This window comes from Trachypithecus francoisi, unplaced genomic scaffold (assembly GCF_009764315.1).
Source record: "Trachypithecus francoisi isolate TF-2019V2 unplaced genomic scaffold, Tfra_2.0 Lachesis_group1, whole genome shotgun sequence".
Classification (NCBI taxonomy): Eukaryota; Metazoa; Chordata; class Mammalia; order Primates; family Cercopithecidae; genus Trachypithecus; species Trachypithecus francoisi.
Genome location: NW_022681454.1, coordinates 8,972,387 through 8,990,945, shown reverse-complemented (window position 1 = coordinate 8,990,945; position 18,559 = coordinate 8,972,387). Strand labels below are relative to the sequence as shown.

At 46.9% G+C, this 18,559-nt stretch overlaps 1 protein-coding gene across 1 annotated transcript in view; it reads left to right on the top strand.

The window, feature by feature from the left end:
• The window catches only part of SLC2A9 (solute carrier family 2 member 9), a 166,635-nt gene that overhangs the window by 13,309 nt on the left and 134,767 nt on the right, over positions 1-18,559 (top strand). Inside the window, exon 2 of the mRNA XM_033213748.1 lies at positions 14,735-14,859. The gene's annotated coding sequence lies outside the window, so the exon portion shown is untranslated. The remainder of the gene's footprint in view (positions 1-14,734; positions 14,860-18,559) is intronic.

Below are 18,559 nucleotides of genomic sequence, written 5' to 3'. Positions count from 1 at the left end.
AATATCAACAACACTATCAGTAACCACCCCAACTTCCAGTTTTTATTATGTACTTCATATCGACCCAGCTCTGTGCTGTATCTTCATTCTCTCATTAAATCTTCACAATAACTCTTTAAGGAAGGCAACAATTAAACAGATGAGGAACCTGAGGCCCAGAGAGGTTAAGTAACTTACTCAAGGTCACCCAGCAAAGATGTGGCAGAGCTGAGAATGGAATAAAGCCAATTCTAAGGACCCTTAACATTGACAGCACCGCCAGAGAGGCACACAGATTGCTGAAGATCACCCAGGATCACAGAAAGACTCAGTGGTGCAAGCAAGTGTTAAACCCATAACTCTTGGCTCTTTGTTAAGCCTCCTTTGTTTTAATCATGTAGCCTCTTATTTAATTGTTTGCGGTTTAGGCTCTAGTTAGTACTAGCCGTAACATCAGTACTTCTGCATCAACTCATAACAATTTTGGTCAGACTCATCATCTCATATCAATTGCAGGAGCTTCCTAACAGGCCTAGCAGCCTCTAGTCTAATCCCTGAAATGGCCTTCACACTGCACCTATGAAGAACCGTCTTAACCACAAATTAGAGCTGTCAATTCTATGCTAAAACCCTCCAATGGCTCCCCAGTGCCCACAGAATTTTGTGTAGACTCCTGAGGCTGGCAGGCAAAGCCAGGTACAGGCAGCCTCCTACCATCTACTGGGCCACCTTTCAACCCATTGTGTCTTTTACAGCTCCTCTGTGGCAACCTGTGGTCTCCAGTTTCTGCACCTTCAATAATTCCGTTCACTCTGTCTGTCATCCTCCACCTGAGCCCACTCCATCTGCCCTTCTTGCTTGCTTGACTTGGATTCCACAGCCTTTCTTGGCTTCCTACTATCATGGCATTTTTACTCCATGTTATAATTGTATGTTTACTTGGCTACTGTCTCCACTAGATCTTGAACTCCTTGAAGGCAAGAAACAGCATAATTTGTATCTAGAAGACAGGATGGGAAGCTGGGCCCCTGGTAGTGAGGAAGCAGACCTGTGAAGTCAGACAGAAAGATACAAGAATGTGCCTTGTGGTTGTTGGCTGAATGAAAAAGTAATACAAGGAATCCCAAGTGAGATATGAATGAGTGAGATGTCCCAAAGCAGGCCTAGAGGTTACCTACCACAGTGGTCTTAAAGCAAATTTTTATTGCAGAATGTTTTCTTCAAACAGGAGCAAGTTCTCCCAACACATAAAAGGAAAGCTCTAGGTAAAGGCTTATATCTCCAAGCCTTCATGACTTGGCCTAAATCTCTCCTCCTTCTTGAAGCCTCAGGTCACAGTGCAATTGTGATGGCATGGGCTCTGTAGTTGGGTTGATTATGTCAGCAGGGTAAACTTGCTGCTATAATAAACAAGCCCCTGTATCTCAGTGGCTTAACACAATGAAAGTTTTCATTTATATCACCTCATTTGAAGGAGATGAGCAGGAACACTCTGCTCCATGAAGCCATTCAGGGATCCAGGTTCCTTAAGTGAAGTGGTTCCACCATTCTCTAGGACTTTGGAGTCCTCTGCTGGTTCCTCTGTGGCTGGCCAGCTGACAGGAGCAAGCGTGGAGCAGGCAAACAGACTCAAAATATCTTGGTGGAGGTGATACATGTCCCTTATACTCACACTCCTTGCTTGAGAAGTAGTCATATGGCCCCACCTAGATGCAAGGGACTCGGTAAGGAGGCCTGGCAGTGTGTCTAGGAAGTAAGTCAGTATGCCTCCAGTTCTTAGAATAGTACACTGCATATTGTAACTATGATGTGTGGGTTACCTGTTTTATTATTATATGGTTACTGCCACACAGCAGAAACTCAAAACAAATTCTTATTTAAGCACCCATTCTGTATCATGCATCACCAGTCATGTGTTCACATATGGGAGGTTCACAAATCTCAAGCTTGGGGAATGTTTGTGCAGTGAATTCTCTAAGCAAACTTCATCACGGGCTTCAGCCTGGTGGTAACAAGGCCTTTCACTTGGGCTATTGCTGAATTCAGACCTGGAAGACAAACATTCAGTTGCCAAAAGCATTGGCTTACAAACAGCTTTCGGGGAACATTTGAGAAAAGTGTTCCTGCAGGGGACCCAGGCTACGCGGCAAATCTCCCAGTCCCTCCAGAGTCTGTAGAGGCTTCTGTCAGCCATTTCTCAACGTCACAGTAAGAAACTTCCGCAGACTCCCAAAGCAATGCTTGGCAGTGGGTGAGCTGAAAACCCTTTCTTTTCCCACCAGGCTCCTGAGTGCAGTGCCAACACAAAGGAAAAGAGAAAATTTCCTCCCAATCAGCATCCTTTTCGTTTCCTTACATTATTTCCAGGAAACCAGTCATTACTGAGGCCTTCCAGGGTGGGTATTAGCCAGACTCCTTGCAAGACAGCTGCAATTGCTTGAATTAGTCTAAGAGTGCCATAGGGAGCAAGTTCATGTGCAAGAATGACCTTGCACATGCAGAGGTCTCCTGTTCATCAGGTGGCAGGAGGGGTGTCTGTGAAGTCCTGGATACTCATTACGTATGCCAGCTTCACTGAAGGGTCTTTACTCTGTAGGTACTTGCAGTAGTTCTTAGATTCTCCCATTAGATTCTGTACTCCTTAGGAGTAGTTGCTGCTGTATTCACTGGGGTCTGACAGAGTATCCAGTCCATAGCAAAGGCTTAGTTGATATAGTTGATATTTACTTTTTTTTTCTTTTTTTAGATGGAGTCTCGCTCAGTCACCCAGGCTGGAGTTCAGTGGTGCAATCTCGGCTCCCTGCAACCTCTGCCTCCAGGGTTCAAGCAATGCCCCAGCCTCAGCCTCCTGAGTAGCTGGGACTACAGATGTGTGCCACCATACCCAGCTAATTTTTGTATTTTTAGTAGAGATGGGGTTTTACCATGTTGGCCAGGCTGGTCTCAAACTCCTAACCTCAGGGGATCTGCCCGCCTTGGCCTCTCAAAGTGCTGGAATTACAGGTATGAGCCACTGCGCCCAGCCAATATTTACTCTTAAATCAATAAATACACCATTAGGTTTATCTGCTTAACTTTCACATCTTAATCATAAGTTCAAGAGTTCAGTTTGTGGAGCAGCTGCATTTGTGCCCTGAAGTTTGGTAGCTCCAGCACAAAAGCCTCTCCAGCGCATATAAGCCGTGACCGTGGACAGGTTATATAACTCTCAGGCCCCTTGTTTGTATATGAGGGCTTTTACCACTAGGGCTGTCATGAGGGTGAAGTGAGATTATTTATGTGCTTTGCTAGAGTTTCTGTATTTCCACAGTTGTAAGGAACAACATCAACTTAATCTGATTAAAGCCAAAAAAGTTGTTGAAAAGAGTGGGTAGCTCACAGGATCAGTGGGAGGGCTGGAGAGCCTGGCTTGGAAGCTCTGTAGCTGGAGATACTACCCTAAATCATTTCCAGAGCTGGTCCTATGGGCTCCTCTGCAGCCACCACTGCTGTTGACTGCACCGCTGGCACAGGACATTGCTGCCCCCAAACCCAATCCCACCAGAGCTTCCTCTGCTGCTGGAGAACCCTTCTCAGCCCCATGTCTTAGCCCCACTAGCACCTTGGTCAAAGTTCTGGTGTCTGGTGTCACATGTCCACTTCCAGCTGCAGGGGATGCTGGGAGAGCGAATGTCTGGCATGTTTAGCTTCTGTAGTGATGTGTCCTCTGTTTCCCACTCAGGATTCTAAGGCAGCAAAGTCTTCCAGTTGGGAAGAGGGCTTCTGATGCTAGGGAGCGTAAAAGGCAGATAAATGTCTAATAGAGGACATAAAGCCTTGACATTGACTAAGTGGTCAATGTCAGGTAAATGTCCAGCCACTGAGAGAGAACACAGTGGTCATTCTGAAGGCTGCTGGTAGCACCCTAATGAGGGCTCAAGAATCAGTGTCCTGGTAGCCCCAGTGAGGGGATGGCAGTTTGGACCAGTTGAGTGGTGGAATGGTGGAAGTGGTGAGAAGCCTTTTTGAAGCCAGGCAATATATTCGTTTTCTAGAGTTGCTGTAACAAAGTACCATGGACTGAGTGACTGAAAGAACAGAAATGTGTTATTCCATAGTTCTAGAGGCCAGAAGTCCAAGATCAAGGTGTTGGCAGAGTGGGTTCCTTCTGAGGGCTTTGAAGGAAGGCTCAGTGCCAGCCCCCCTCTCTGGCTCACAGATGGCCATCTTCTCCCCATGCCTCTTTACATCATCTTCCTCCTGTGCCTGTCTATCTCCACATTTCCCCTTTTTATCAGGGTACCAGTCACGTTGGATTAGGGCCCACTCTAATGACCTCATTTTAATGTTATTTGCTTTGTAAACACTCTCCAAATAAGGTCACATTCTGAGGTACTAGGGGTTAGGACTTCAACATATGAAGTTTGGAGGGGACCAAAATTCACTGTGTACCAGTGTCTGTCTTTGTGTCCTGTTTCTATAAAGGACACCAGTCATAGTGGAGTAGGGTGGGCCTTACTCCAGTATGACTTCATCTTAATTAATTATATGTGCAATAACCCTATTTCAAATAAGGACCCATTCTGAGGTACGGGGAGTTAGGACTTTAGTATATAAATCTGGAGCTGTAGGGTTAGATACAATTCAACCCTAACAGTCAGGGATGAGTGAGGGTGGATTAGTTGAAGAGATTGGATCAAGGGCAAGAGTTAAGAATGACTTCGTGGTTTTTGGCTGAACAACTGGAGAATGGTGGTCCCATTCACTCAGGTAGGGAGGAGCAGATAAAGGAAAGGAATTCAGGGGCAGAGGTACAGCCTGATGGGTCCCATTCCACACTGGTTTAGTAAGGGATCTGTGCCCCAACTATGCCCAGTAGGACATAAAGAGAAGTTTGTTAGAAGCTTCTGGGAAAGTTCCTCTTAGCACCAAGAGACCTATGAGAGGCCAAGGTTACTCTCTCCAGCCGTGCATGAATAGAAAATCATGTGGCCGAAACTGCTACCAGGAGCCATCCTACAATTGTGAGCACATGCTGTCATAGGATGAGGTCAAAACTATGGAAAGCAGAGTGAAGCAACCAGGTGGCACCTGGATTCTTGGCCATTCTGAGCCACCAGATCGGCCATCCTTGAAGCTCACCACTCCTGTAAATTTGCATTTCTGTAAGTGTCCTCATTGTTCAGCTATTTTGAGTTGAGGTTTCCTGTTACTTGCAGCCAAGAGCATCCTTAAATGACACAATGCATTATCAGCTCCAGTGGATGGAAGATCTTTGAGATCCAGGGTTATGTTCCGTGTATCTCTGTGTCTAGCTCAGGGCCCAGTACTCAGCACATGTTTGTTGAATGAGTCAGTGCATGATGTAGATCAGTATCTTGTGCACCGAGGTCTGGAAAATTCATCATCAATATAAATAGCTGTAGCTGTTGATAATATATTCTATCCTCACTTCATGCTATCAGTAAGACAGTTGTGAAGCCAGAAAGAAAGAGAAAACAGAAAGAAGATAAATACCTCGCAAGCAGAGGGTGTCTCCCCTCCTCACCTCATTTCCTTCCATCAGACCATTTGCTTACGTCTGGAACCTGGGAGTCTTCTGTGTTCTTCTTTCACTTTCTGCAGCACCCTCTGTTCTCAAACCTGGAGCCAATCACCCAGGAAGTCCTGCCTATTCTACTCTCAAAATATATCTTAAATCCATCCACTTCCCTCTGTTTCCTGAAGCCATGGTTAGGTGGAGACAGGCAGGAAGGTTTCTTGGTGGAAATTCGAGGAACTCCTCCCAGAGGAAGGATAGAGGTTGGGCAAGCACCAATAACAGGCATCCCAAACATCACTCCAGGGAAACAGCAGGTTCTCAAGAACTATTGTTCCCCTCATCTTTTTCTACTTCAACCCTCTAAAAGGCATCTTTATTTTATAGTAGTAGAAAATAACTGTGTCTCTCTAGGTGCCTGCTGGAGGAGCCTGCAGTGCATGTGGCAAGCCTGCATTGGTTAGCCCAGGCTGCCGTGTCAGAATACACAGATGGAGTGGCTTCAACAACAGACATTCATTTTCTCACAGTTCTGGAGGCTGGAAGGCCAAGATCAAAGTGTCGGCAGGTGTTTTCCTCCCGAGGCCTCTCTCCTTGGCTTGCAGATGGCTGCTTTCTCGCTGTGTGCTCCCTATGTGTGTGCATCCCTGGTGTCCCTTTCTTCTTACAAGGACACCAGTCATCCCACATTAGGGCAGCTGCCTTATGACCTCATTTTAGCCTAATTGCCTCTTTAAAGGCCCTGTCCCCAAATGCAGTCACACTAGGGGTTAGGGCTTTAACAGGCGAGCCTTAAAGACATCCAAATCTGTCTCTTTCTCCACCTCTGAACTTAGCTTGCTTTGTGTTGGTTTCATTGTCAGGCAGTCTCTCCTGTGGAGGTGCAAGGTGGCCCCAGTTTGGTGGAAATTCTCCTTCCAATCATTGTAATTAAAGTCCCAGACATGAATCTCCTTGGCCTGAGCGAGGTTACATGCATTCAAGGGTTCTCAACCAGGGGAGAGGAACACAGTTCAGTCCATGACTTTCAGGCTGGAATTGTCTCAGAAAGTCAGTTGCCCAGAAGCAGAGCCTGAGACGGGTTGGGATGCGCACATGGCTTGTGGAGGAAGGGCTCTTCAGGAGTAATCTTTAAGGTGAGGAAAGCAGAAAGCAACAGGGGAAGGAGCCAGGCAAGGCTGCACTCCCTGGTCAAATTTAGCCTCATCTGGGGGAACTCTGGGGCATAATCACAACACAGAGTCAGCCAACTTGAAGTAAGGGGGCTACACCCGCCCCTACCACTCATCTGTCACTCGCTGCAGGCAGTCCTGGGAGAGGGAGATCCACCTTCGGAGCCAATGTCAATCTTCTGGAGAATAGTCAACCCTGAGCCTTTAGAAGCCAGCATTCATTGAGCTGGCAGCAGGCAAGCAGTAGACGTTGGTTGGATAAATGGAAGGATGGGTGGAGAATGCTCGATGCTTGAATTTTTCTACCACAACTCCCCAATGTGGCCATCCTTGCTTGCATCTGAGCATCCTTGTATGCTTGCACGCTTTCCGTTCCCTCATCCATTTATTTACTCACCACGTATCTGTTGAGTGCTTTCTATATGCCAAGTACTCAGGCATGAGCAAAGCTGCCAAAATCCCTGTCCTCCTGAAGCACGCAGCCAAGCAGGGAGCACAGCCAAGTGACAAGTATGTGGACTGTGCCATTTGGCCTGTGACAAGTACCAATGCAGAAAATAGAGCAGCCCAAAGAGGTCAGAAGATACTGGGGAGGGCGAAGAGCTCACCACTTTGTTCAAAAGATTCTCTAAAATGGTGACTTGTGCAGGGAGCACTGAAGGAAGCAAGGGAGTGAGCCATGCTCAACCCTGGGAAATAGCTCTCCAAGCAGAGGAGGCAGCAGGTGCAAAGGCCCAGGGGCAGGAAGAGGCTCCACTTCTTTGAAGATGAGAGTGGAGGTCAGTGTAGAGACAATCATAGGAAGCTACATGGGATATTTGGAGTCAGATCCTGAAGACTTTGCGGGCCAGGGTTGAGACTCTTCCTCTGAGCAAAATGGGAAGTCACTGGAACTTTTTAAGAACTGATCTACTTGCATTTGAAAGGGTGTGCTGTTATCAGGGGATCTCAGAGCCTGGTTGGGAGAACTTTGCAATAGCCCAGGTGAGAGAGGACATGGTTTGCACCAGGGTTGGAAAACAAGGGAAGGCAGGTGTCTGGGCACAGATGCAGGTGCAGAAATACAAGCAGAGGGCATGTGGGAAGGGTCTCTTGGGATTGCCTCTGTATTCTCAGTGAAAAAGAAAGCATGGTCATCAGCTGAGAATGATAAATAGGGGATTTGAAGAGAGAGAGAAAACATATGAAATAGTCCTCTAGGAGAGAAGGGTGCTGGATGGACCGGGAATATGTAGACTCAGTGCAGGGGAGCCTTAAAGCTTCCTGAGGTTGGTGGTCATGAATTTCAGGTGAGACAGGACAACACAGTCATATATTTTTCTACAGCCTACCTGAGCTTTGTAGATGCCCGGTAGACAGAGATTTAACCAGCTGAGTTTTTGCCAGGCATATGTAATGAAAGGGGGTGGATGGGCATATAAATGTTTAAAGGGATGAGCCAAGGAATTCAAGCTGGGTACGCAGGAATGGATGGACACGAGGAGGGTGAGGGATGTGGAAACAAGTCATGATCTTGGCGTATAGGCCCAGTAAGGCTGAAGATTTATTGGAAGGGTCTGTGGAGAAAGTCATTATTTCCATAGGTTCTCTGGTCTACTAGGGCTTAATGAAAAGCACTTTCCAAATTAAAACTGAAGTAGAATTCCCTGTGTCTTCCCCTAATCCGTCCTGGTGCTCTGCACCAAGTTAAAGCATGGCATGGAGGAAAGTGGCTCTCATGCTTTCTCTGGCCTTCTCTTGTCCAGGCTAAATGTCTCCAGCCCCTTTGACACTTTTCAAGGGACATGCCCTCCAATCTCCTCATCACCCTACCGTTCTTCCTTGTATTTGGTCTCTTTTTCCCCTTGAGAGCTGATGACTTTTTGGGTTTCGCTGGGAAGATTCTACACCATTGGAGAAGCTAAAAACAATGAATCAGGCATCCCAGGTGGAGTTCTGGGGGCACTGGAGTTCTGCTTTCAGAATTGATCTCCCTTGTTTCTGTTGCTGTTCATCCACAGGAAACAAATGGAAACAATGATTAAAGTCCTGCTCTGAAGCCCAGTGAGTCAGCTTTGCAAAGGATTTGCACACATTTCCATCCTCACTGCAATGCTGTCAGACTGAGGGTTATTTTGGGAAGGAATATATTAATATGATAAACTTTCCCAGAGAGTGTGCAGTCCCATTTGCACATGTTTCAAGTCAGACTTTCATGTAATTTTAACATTCTCACAACCTTTCATGCAATTTTAACATTAGCACAAAATACACCATCACATCCAAAGCAAGGGTTCAGACCAAAGCCTTTGGAGGCATCCTTGGCTCCTCTATGCCTCTCCACCTCTGTCCAGTCCATCAGCAAATCCCACCAACTCAGTCTTCAAAATGTGCTAGGATCTGACCACTTATTACTACGCACACTGCTCCCAGCCTGGTCCAAATCATTACCAGTGGTTGACTAAGCTGTTATGGTAGCTCCCCAGCTGGTGCCCCTGCTTTCACACTTGCCCCCTGCAGTCCAGGAGCAACCGAGAAGATGGAGTGACAGGATTGAGGGAAAGGGGCTCTGCAGTTGGGAGCAGCCATCAGACAGTGTCAGGAGGTGACATGTGAGCTAAAACCCTGATGAGATAAGACAGTGATGTCACGAGAAGAGGGGATGGCAGGGACAAGGGCCATGAGTCGGGAGCCAGCCTTGTGCACCCAGGGGGCGGTGAAAAGGCTGATGAGTTTGGAGTTGGCAAGAGCAGTGTGACTGGTAATGAATGAGCTGATGGTGGCTGGATCACAGCCACACTGGGGGACTGGAGATGGGAGAATTGGTTTGATTGGGGATCTATTTTTGAAGTAGTGCAGCTAGCATTCAGTGATGGATTGGATATGGGTTGTTCCCAGACTTTTGGCCTAAGCCACTTAGAAGACAGAGGCTTCATTTACTCAGATGGGAGAGCTGTGGAAAGAAGAGTTTGGTGCACGTGGCAGGGGCTGGTTAGTAGTGGGGATCCAAGAGTTCTGTTTTGGACATGCTTGTTTTGAGAAGCCTCCTAGGCCTCCAAGTGGGAATTCCAGGAGGCAGTTAAATATGTGAGTCTGGAGTTGAGAGGAGAGTCCAGGTCAGGGACATAGGTGGGAATTGTCATCATCTGAGACAAAGCGACTGGATGAAACCACCCAGGGAGGGCATATAGAGGGAAATGTGACTGGAGAGATGGGCTGGAGCTCTGGGACACCCCAGGGTTGAGGGGTGAGGACAAATCAGCCTAAACACAGAAGGAGAGGCTGGGAGGGGGAAAACAGGGGAGAGTGGGGCTGCAGATGTCCAGAGAAGACCGGGTTTCAACAGAGAGGGAGTGGCCCACGTATCACATGCTGCTGAGAGGCTGTACAAGGAAAGGCAGAATTGGTCGCTGGATTTGTCAAGGCGGATGTTGATGGCCTTCAGCAGGGCAGTCTCAATGGAGTGGTGGGAACAACTAATTCACATGGGGGTGAGGACAGGACACAGCTGGGCTACATTTGTGGAGGAGTCTCAGTTGGAGAGGAGCAGAGGCAAGGGCCAGTAGCTGTGAGGATGAGGGCCAGGAGAGACAGTACTGAGATGTGTACTGAGATGTGTTTGTGCAGGGGTGAATGAGTCGAGAGGGAAGAATTTTTTTTTTTCTTTTGAGACAGGATCTCATTCTGTCACCTAGGCTGGAGTGCAGTGGTGCAATCATGGCTCACTGCTGTCTTGACCTCCCAGGCTCAAGCAATCCTCCCACCTCAGCCTCCCAAGTAGCTGGGATTACAAGTGTGCTTCACCACATCCAGATAATTTTTCTTTTTCTTTTCTTTTGTTTTTTTGTAGAGACAAGGTCTCACTATGTTGCCCAGGCTGGTCTCAAACTCCTGGGTCAAGCGACCCTCCCACCTTGCTCTCTCAAAGCGCTGGGATTTGCAGGTGTGAGCCACTTCACCTGGCTGGAAGGAATTCTTTACTGGGGTGGAGGCTGCCTGGGAAGGAGGAGGTGAAATCCAATGCAGGAGGAGACTGGCACGCCCTGGATCAGAGCAGGGAGAGCTCACCCAGGCACAGGTGGGCAGGTGAGTTTGGGGTGGCTGGAGGAGATCGTCCTCAGCTGACAACAGCCTTTGCCACCCGCTCTGTGAATTGATCATTAACATTGATAGATACAGGTGTCTAAGATTAAAGGAGACAGCCTCTGTAACAGCTGTCAGCTTTCTTGCACTATTCTGGAGGTCTCACACTGAGTCTGTCCTAGGGAGCGCAAGTCTTAAGGGGTGGGTCTGAGAATCTAGGTATTTGTAAGTGTTTAGTTTAGTGAATCTAGTAAGCAGTCAGGCTTGAGGGTGCCTCAGAGGGGCTCACATCACATTATCGTCAGTAATATTATCTGAATATCCAATGTCCAATTTGCCTGTCGCAGGGCAGTGGAGAAGGTGTACGGGATTTGGGGGTCGAGTTCTGATTTCTCGCCAGCCCTTTATTCTCGCTGTCTACAGATTAATTAACACATCATTTTGCCCAACCTCCAAGAACCCTCAGAATCCGGCCGCTGCATTCCTCTCCTGCCTGACCTATCTCGATGGTCTTATCACAAGCTTTTCTTACCCCAGAACCTACACCAATGAAGATTTGCCCTGTGAGGCCTCAACGGGTAGAACCGAGACCCACAGACCCATAGATGGGAGCTACAGAGAGAATATTTTGGCGTGCCCTGAGAAATTTAAAAAAAAAAAAGTTTTTTGCAGTCAGGATGCTTCTGCCCTTGAATGGAAGGTCAAAGAGAGAGAGGCAGCATTTCTGGGGCCCAAAGCTAGGGTCACGTGGTGGAGGGGGCAGGGGGCAGGGACCACAGAGAGAAGGCTGGAGCCACAGAGGAGCTGCACCTGCAATGGTCACAGAGGGTGGGAGTGGGGCAGCTTGCTTTTCTCCGTCCCAGCCCTCCATGAAGGCCTCTCCTTGATCAACACCCCAGCCCCCAGGAAGCCAGAACCCTACCAAGAGTGGCAAATCCTACCAGGAATTCCTCCTATGAAGCCAGAAGGCAGGGGATTCAGGGAGAGTAGTTCCCTTTGAAACAGAGCAGATACTAGAGAACAAGCAGGCAAGAGACGCACAGGTCCCAGGTGTACACGCCCATAGCCTCGATGCCTTTACTTCTACAAGTCAGGATTGCTTTTTAATAAGCTTTTGTGGGACAATGTATTTGATGCCTGTGTTCCTAATTAGACTGTAAAGTCCATGAGGTGAGAACAGGAATGACTCCCTTTCCCAGCAGAATACCAGTATCTGACACTCACTGTTTGCTGACTGAGCTGGAGCACATGCTTTCAGCCCAGGTTCCCCACTCCAAAGCCTTATCTCCCACCCCTCCTCTCACCCACTGCCCCACTTTCTCCATAAGGAAACTGGAGGTTCCTTAGAGGCCCGCAGGGAGAGCCAGGAACTCTGAGCAGTGTCGTGTGTGGCCGCTGTGTGTGGAGGTTCCACCAACAGAAAAGAATATCTTCAGGCTCATCTTGATTGCACCCAGAGCTTGTGACCTTCCTCACAGAATCAGGGACCTGCGTCTTGAATGGAGGTTTTAAGTGTCTGCCAAGTCAATGAGTTTCTATTTTTTACCATGAGGTCCATTTAAATGAATTTTTTAAAAGCAAAATTATATTTCTTTTTGAATAATTAATACATTCCTGTGGCTGAACTTCCAAAGGGATCAAATGAATATAAAGTGAAGGATTTCCTTTCCATTTCTGTCCTCCAGCCATTCTGTTCCCCTCCTTGGAGGCAACTGGTGTTACCAATGTTTTCTATGTCTTTTCCAAGGTTTGTGTCTAATCTATACACACAGAGACACACAGAGATGCACATACACAGACACTTTTTTACATAAATTGTTGCATATTTTACAAAAAGTTCTATACCTTGCTCTTTGTACTTCATCTATCTTGGAGATCTTTCCATATCAGAATATGGAAAGCTGCCTCTGTTTTAATGTCTGCATCATGTCCCACCATATGATGTATCATAATTTATTTAAATAGTCCTTTATTCATGGACACTTGGGTTGTCTCAACCACCGGCTACTGCAGTGAACAAGCTTTGTACTGTCGTCATTGAGCTACAAAAGTCATTGACCATGGAATTCTCTAGGAAGATCTAGAAAGAGAATAAAAATTAGTGGAAAGTTTGAAACAAATCAGAAAGAGTAGATAGGGCTCTGGACTAGAAGTCAAGAGATGTAACTTCTAAAAGTAATTTTAAAAAGGCCCCCTATCAAGTTCCTAGCTTCCCACAATTTACAAAACAATTTAATATCTGTTAACTCATTGAGTCTATAGGAAAAAAATAAGCTGTAAAGGGCTAAAATGTTTCCCCAGCTCCTTGACTCACTGACTATATGACCTAAAACAAGTTTGTAGGCTGGACACGGTGGTTCACGCCTGTAATCCCAGCACTTTGGGAGGCTGAGGCGGGCAGATCACCTGAGGCAGGCAGATTGGAGTTCGAGACCATCCTGGCCAACATGGTGAAGCCCCGTCTCTACTAAAAATACAAAAATTAGCTGGGTGTGGTGGTGCATACCTGTAATCCCAACTACTCGGGAAGCTGAGGCAGGAGAATCACTTGAACCCGGGAAGTGGAAGCTGCAGTGAGCAGAGATTGCGCCAATGCACTCCAGCCTGGGCGGTAGAGCGAGACTCTGTCTCAAAAATAAAAATTAAAAATAAAACAAGTTTCTAGCTTGCCAGCAACCTAGTTAACTTGTTTATAAAATAAAGATTATAAGAGTACCTATCTCTTTGGGTCATTTTAAGGATTAAATGAACTACGCATGGAAAGTACTTAAAACAGGGTCTATCCTATAGCAAGAGTTCAATAAATGTGGGCTTTTAGGATCATTTTGCAAAAGTGAGGAAAAGAAAACACAGAGCAATGAAGTTCAAAGTCTCCTAGCTCCTGAAGGATAGTGCTGGTGCAGGAATCCAGGTCCCCAGGCTTCCAAACAAGTCGGGTGTTTGAGCCATGAGGTCTTAGGCATGTGTTTATAAAACAGTGATGGCAGTCCTGACACAGAGCTATTAATAATAATTATTGCCATGGAAATTTCCCTGATCTTCTTTGAGAGGATTAGTCCAGTCATGCACTTAGTACTGTAGTTCATCAAATCTAAGATGCCATTGGGTCTAAGGAGTATTGTTATTTTGTGAGTCACTGGAAAGGAAAGGAAATAAGGAAGAGAGGGAGGGAGGGAGGGAAGGAGCCAACTAAAGTTGTAGAACGCTATGCTGCTTGTCAAGCTGTTGTCCCCCAGCTCCACACTTACCCTTCTGGGTTCGCTCTCCCTCTGATGCTGGGGCTGGGACCTGCACCCCCATTTGTCCTTTGCCAGTAGGGTCACTAGAGGAGAGAGAAGAGACTTGCTTTTTCATATTTTTCTGAATTTCCTGCCAGTCCCAGTGATCACATTGGCAATTGATTCCAGCTTCCAACTTTTGTCCATTTCCAGAACCAGAATCATATTGCTCCTCAGAGGAAACAGTCCAGTGGACAGTGCCCACTCTCAGAGGTCTTCAGGGCCCTCCGCCAGGCCCCTGAGGTGTCAGCACCACATGGGAAACATCCCTTCCTTAGAGGTCTTCCTTTTTGACATCTCAGTTCTCCAATATCTGCTTAACCAATTCCCTATGTTAAGTTCTCTCCATTAAAGTACCTCGAGTGGCTTCCATTTTCCTGCCTGGACCCTGACTCGTGAATTGTAAGATGACCATTGACTTCAGAAATGTTAAATGATAGTCCTAGAATTAATGCAATAAAATACTACCACAGGGAATTCATAGATGTCAAGGCTGATGGTGCCTTTGGAAGTGACCTAGTAGACCCTAGGGCTGAACCCAGGGGGATGAAGTGCCTCGCTCAAGGTCACACAGCCAGAGGTGGCAAGGCCAGTGCTCCCCGCACTGTGCCTGAGTGTTACTCTCCTCACCCTTCGGAAGGGCCTGGCTCCTGCTCCTGGGATGGACAGTTCAGTGACATGCCTCATGGTGAGATGTCTTCATCAAATCTCTCCTTTCTTTCCAGGAAGCATACTTTGCTGGCTAATAATGGGTTTGCAATTTCTGCTGCATTGCTGATGGCCTGCTCACTCCAGGCAGGAGCCTTTGAAATGCTCATCCTGGGACGCTTCATCACAGGTATAGATGGAGGTGAGAGTTCACCATGATAGGGAAGGAACAGTAACATACTCCTTGGGGGTGTCCCAAAATGTGAGAGGTGTTTGGGGCTGTCACATGACTGGGGCTCTCTGCTGGTATTGAGTTGGCAGGAACCAAGGATGCTGGAACTCTGCATAAAGTGGGACAGTCCTATGGGATGAACCAGCCCATTCATGATGCTCTAGCCCCTAATTGAGGAATGGTGGGCAGGGTCCCCAGTCTACGCCCAAAGACCTGGATGGTCTTCAGCATGTCATGCCTTCCGCTTGGTCACCTTCGTCATAATGTTCATATTCCAGGTTATTTGTGGTTTTCAGGGGGCTTTTGTGAGGATGGTGTTTCTTCTCTGGGCCTCTGACTCATTCGTTGTTTCGTTTACTCACTAAGCATTTGTGGAGCACCTGCAAGGGCTGGCACACTGTAGGATGGAGACACAATGATTAACAAGACCCTGTCCCTGGACAGGGACAGAATGGAGCTTACGTTCTAGTGGGCAGACAGATACATAAGGTAGATAGTAGCAGGTCCTAGGAAGAAAACAAAGCAGGGCAGGAGGGTGGTGAGGGCTGTTTTAGAAAGGCCAATCAGGGAAGACTGCTCAGAGGAGGAAATATGAGCAGAGACCAGAGGAGCCGAGTGTGAGAACTGTTCCCAGCAGAGAGAAGTGTATGATGTCTCAGAGGCGGAAGGAGGCATGGCACGTCTGAGAAAGAGCAAGGAGATGCGTGGGTGCTGATGAGGCCAAAGAAGAGCTGGAGCCAGATCACACAACACCTTGTAGGCCACGGCGAGGACTGTGGGCCTGTGCCAAGTGTGCAGGGAGGGTTGAGAGGAATGTGACATGGACTGGTTTGTTCCGATAAAGAAGTATGAGGGGAAGCCAGGAGTGGAATCAGAGGAGCCAACTGTTCAGGGGAAGGGACTGGGCTGGGCGGGGAGCTGGGGAGAAGGGGACAGATCCTGGCTGCGGGAGTGAGAGTAGGAGACAAGATGTATTGCCAGACAAATTGTACTCTCTTTCCAAATAGGCGAATCCGTAAAGTGTCACTTTTAGGCATTTGTGGAAAGATTGCAAGCCTTAGGATTAGAAATCCCTGAGTTTGGATCTCAGCTCTGCTGCTTGCCAATTTCTGATTTGTGGAAGTTACTTAATGGCTCTGAGCCTTGGTTTTCACATTTGGAAAATGGAGATAATAATACCTTCTTTGAAAGGCTATAATAAGGCTGAACGGAAACTCTCTCTCTCTCTCTCTCTCACACACACACACACACACACACACACATCAACACACACACACACACATGTATATACTGCCTGGAACCTAGCATGAGCTTCTTAAAGGCTAATTCCCTTCCTTGTCGATGTCTTAAAAGCTGAGGGTACCGGGTCGTTCAGCTGAGTAAGATGAACAACAAAAATGTCTCAGGGAGAGGTGGGCAGGAGAGTGGGGGCCTGGAAGTAAGGTTGGGAAGAGGAGGCTTCACTTATCTTTGTTGCCCTGCTGGAGGGGAATAATCTAGGACTCTCTGATAGTCCAAACTCAAGATGAAATGACTCCTTGATCACTTATCTATTCATTAATCTATTCTACTTGAATAGATGCCTTCTATTCAATAGGCATCTATTCAAGTAGAATGGAGATGGCTATTGAGAGTTTATCCGTAAGAATAATGGCTGGTGTCTATGTAATGTTTTGTAATTGACCAACTGTGTTCATGTTTTTCATCTTTTTTGATCTCCTCCTATAATCAAAGACTGTTTTTTCATGTTCATTTTACAAATGCGGGCACTAATGCTCAGAAAGCTGGAGCAGGAAAGTAGTTAAGGGTGAAGACTAAGGAATCAGACTGCCTGAATGCTCTCACTTGCTTCCATTAATTTCATTAATTTATCTGTATAGGTTAGGTTTGCTGCATTTAAAAACCTGAAAACTTAAGCCATGATGACACCACTACATTTTAACCTTGGCAACAGAGCGAAACCCTGTCTCTTAAAAACAAAACAAAATGAAACAAAACAAAAAACAAAATGTAGTGGCTTGAAATAATAACCATTTTACCGTGCTTTCACTTCTGTGGGTGGGCTGGGCTGTTCTGCTCTGGGCCAGCTCTGCCAATCTCTGTTGGGCCTTCTCATGTGTCTGTGATGGCTTCAGGTAGGTCAGTGACTGGATGACCTGGGATGGTCTCACGCCTGTGTTTGGGTGTTAGCAGGTGGCCTGGTCTCAAGGGCTGTCAGTGGGCCAGCTCATTTCTTGGCTTCCCACCCTGGGCCAGGTGGGCCTGGGTTGCCTCGCATAAAGTTCGTGGGCTGCCAACAGCAGCCAAAGGAGACAGTCCCAATGTGTAAGCACTTTGCATGCACATTTGCTGATGTCCCTTGATGTCCCTTTGGCCCAAGCAAGTCCCATGGACAGGTGCAGAATGAATGTCAGAGAGGACTGACTCCCCAAGGATGTGGATCCAGGGAGAGGATACAAATCAGGGACCACCGCAGCAACCATTAACCTCACAGTCTTGGCCTCTTTCCCACCTGGCATGGCAACTTAGTAGTAAGGCATCCCTTGTTGAGTGATGTGAAAATTAAATGGGCCAGGCGTGGTGGCTTACACCTGTAATCCCAGCACTTTGGGAGGCCGAGGTGGGTGGATCACCTGAGGTCAGGAGTTTGAGAGCAGCCTGACCAACGTGGAGAAACCCTGTCTCTACTGAAAATGCAAAACTAGCCTGGGCATGGTGGCACATACCTGTAATCCCAGCTATTCGGGAGGCTGAGGTGGGAGAACCACTTGAACCCAGGAGGTGGAGGTTGCAGTGAGCCGAGATCGCCCATTGCACTCCAGTCTGGGCAACAAGAGCAAAACTCTGTCTCAAAAATAAGTAAATTAAATAATTAAATAAATAAATAAATAAAATGATCTACTATGTATGTGAAGTATTTAGTGTAGTTCCAGGCACTTAGTGCCCCACTCCAGGAATGCTAATGGTATTGTTGTCATTGTTGTTGTTATTTGTTTTCTTAATTAATAAAGTACAGATCTAGGATTTGGGTTTCAAAGGCCCAGACTACTTTGGAGAAAGGCTGAATGAAGTTGCAGTGGATCACCTGGGAAGTCCTTTCCTAGTGGAGGCAAGTGAGATTCTCTCAATTTGGCAGTTTTATATTTTATCCATTATCCCCTTTCTTGTTGCTTTGACTAATCTGGGGAGTTGACCCTTCGAACATATAACTAATTGATCTCTGAATTTCCTTAACTAAAAATAAGCTGCATTCCAAGATGGCCGTTTTACAAAACCACAGAGATAGAAAAAATGTGTTTTAGACCCTTTTTCCTATGAGCTTTTCAAAAAAAAGCAAGAAAGAAAGAAGAACAAGGAGGAAAGAAAGAAGAACAAAGAGGAAAGAAAAAACTTCGGTCTTTCTGACTTGCGGCACGTGGCCTGTTGGAGTCACGCCAGGACTTTCAGACTTCATGTCATGTATTCTCATCAACCCTCTCAAAGCAGAGAGAGGAACTCGAGGGCACTTAAGGTGAGACAGTTGGTCAGAAGGAAAGGAATATTGCTGCCATTACCTGAACTGGCTGATCTGTTTGTAATAAAGAATTTAAAGCCGGGCCAGGCGTGGTGGCTCACGCCTGTAATCCTAGCACTTTGGGACACCAAGGCGGGAGGATCACCTGAGGTTGGG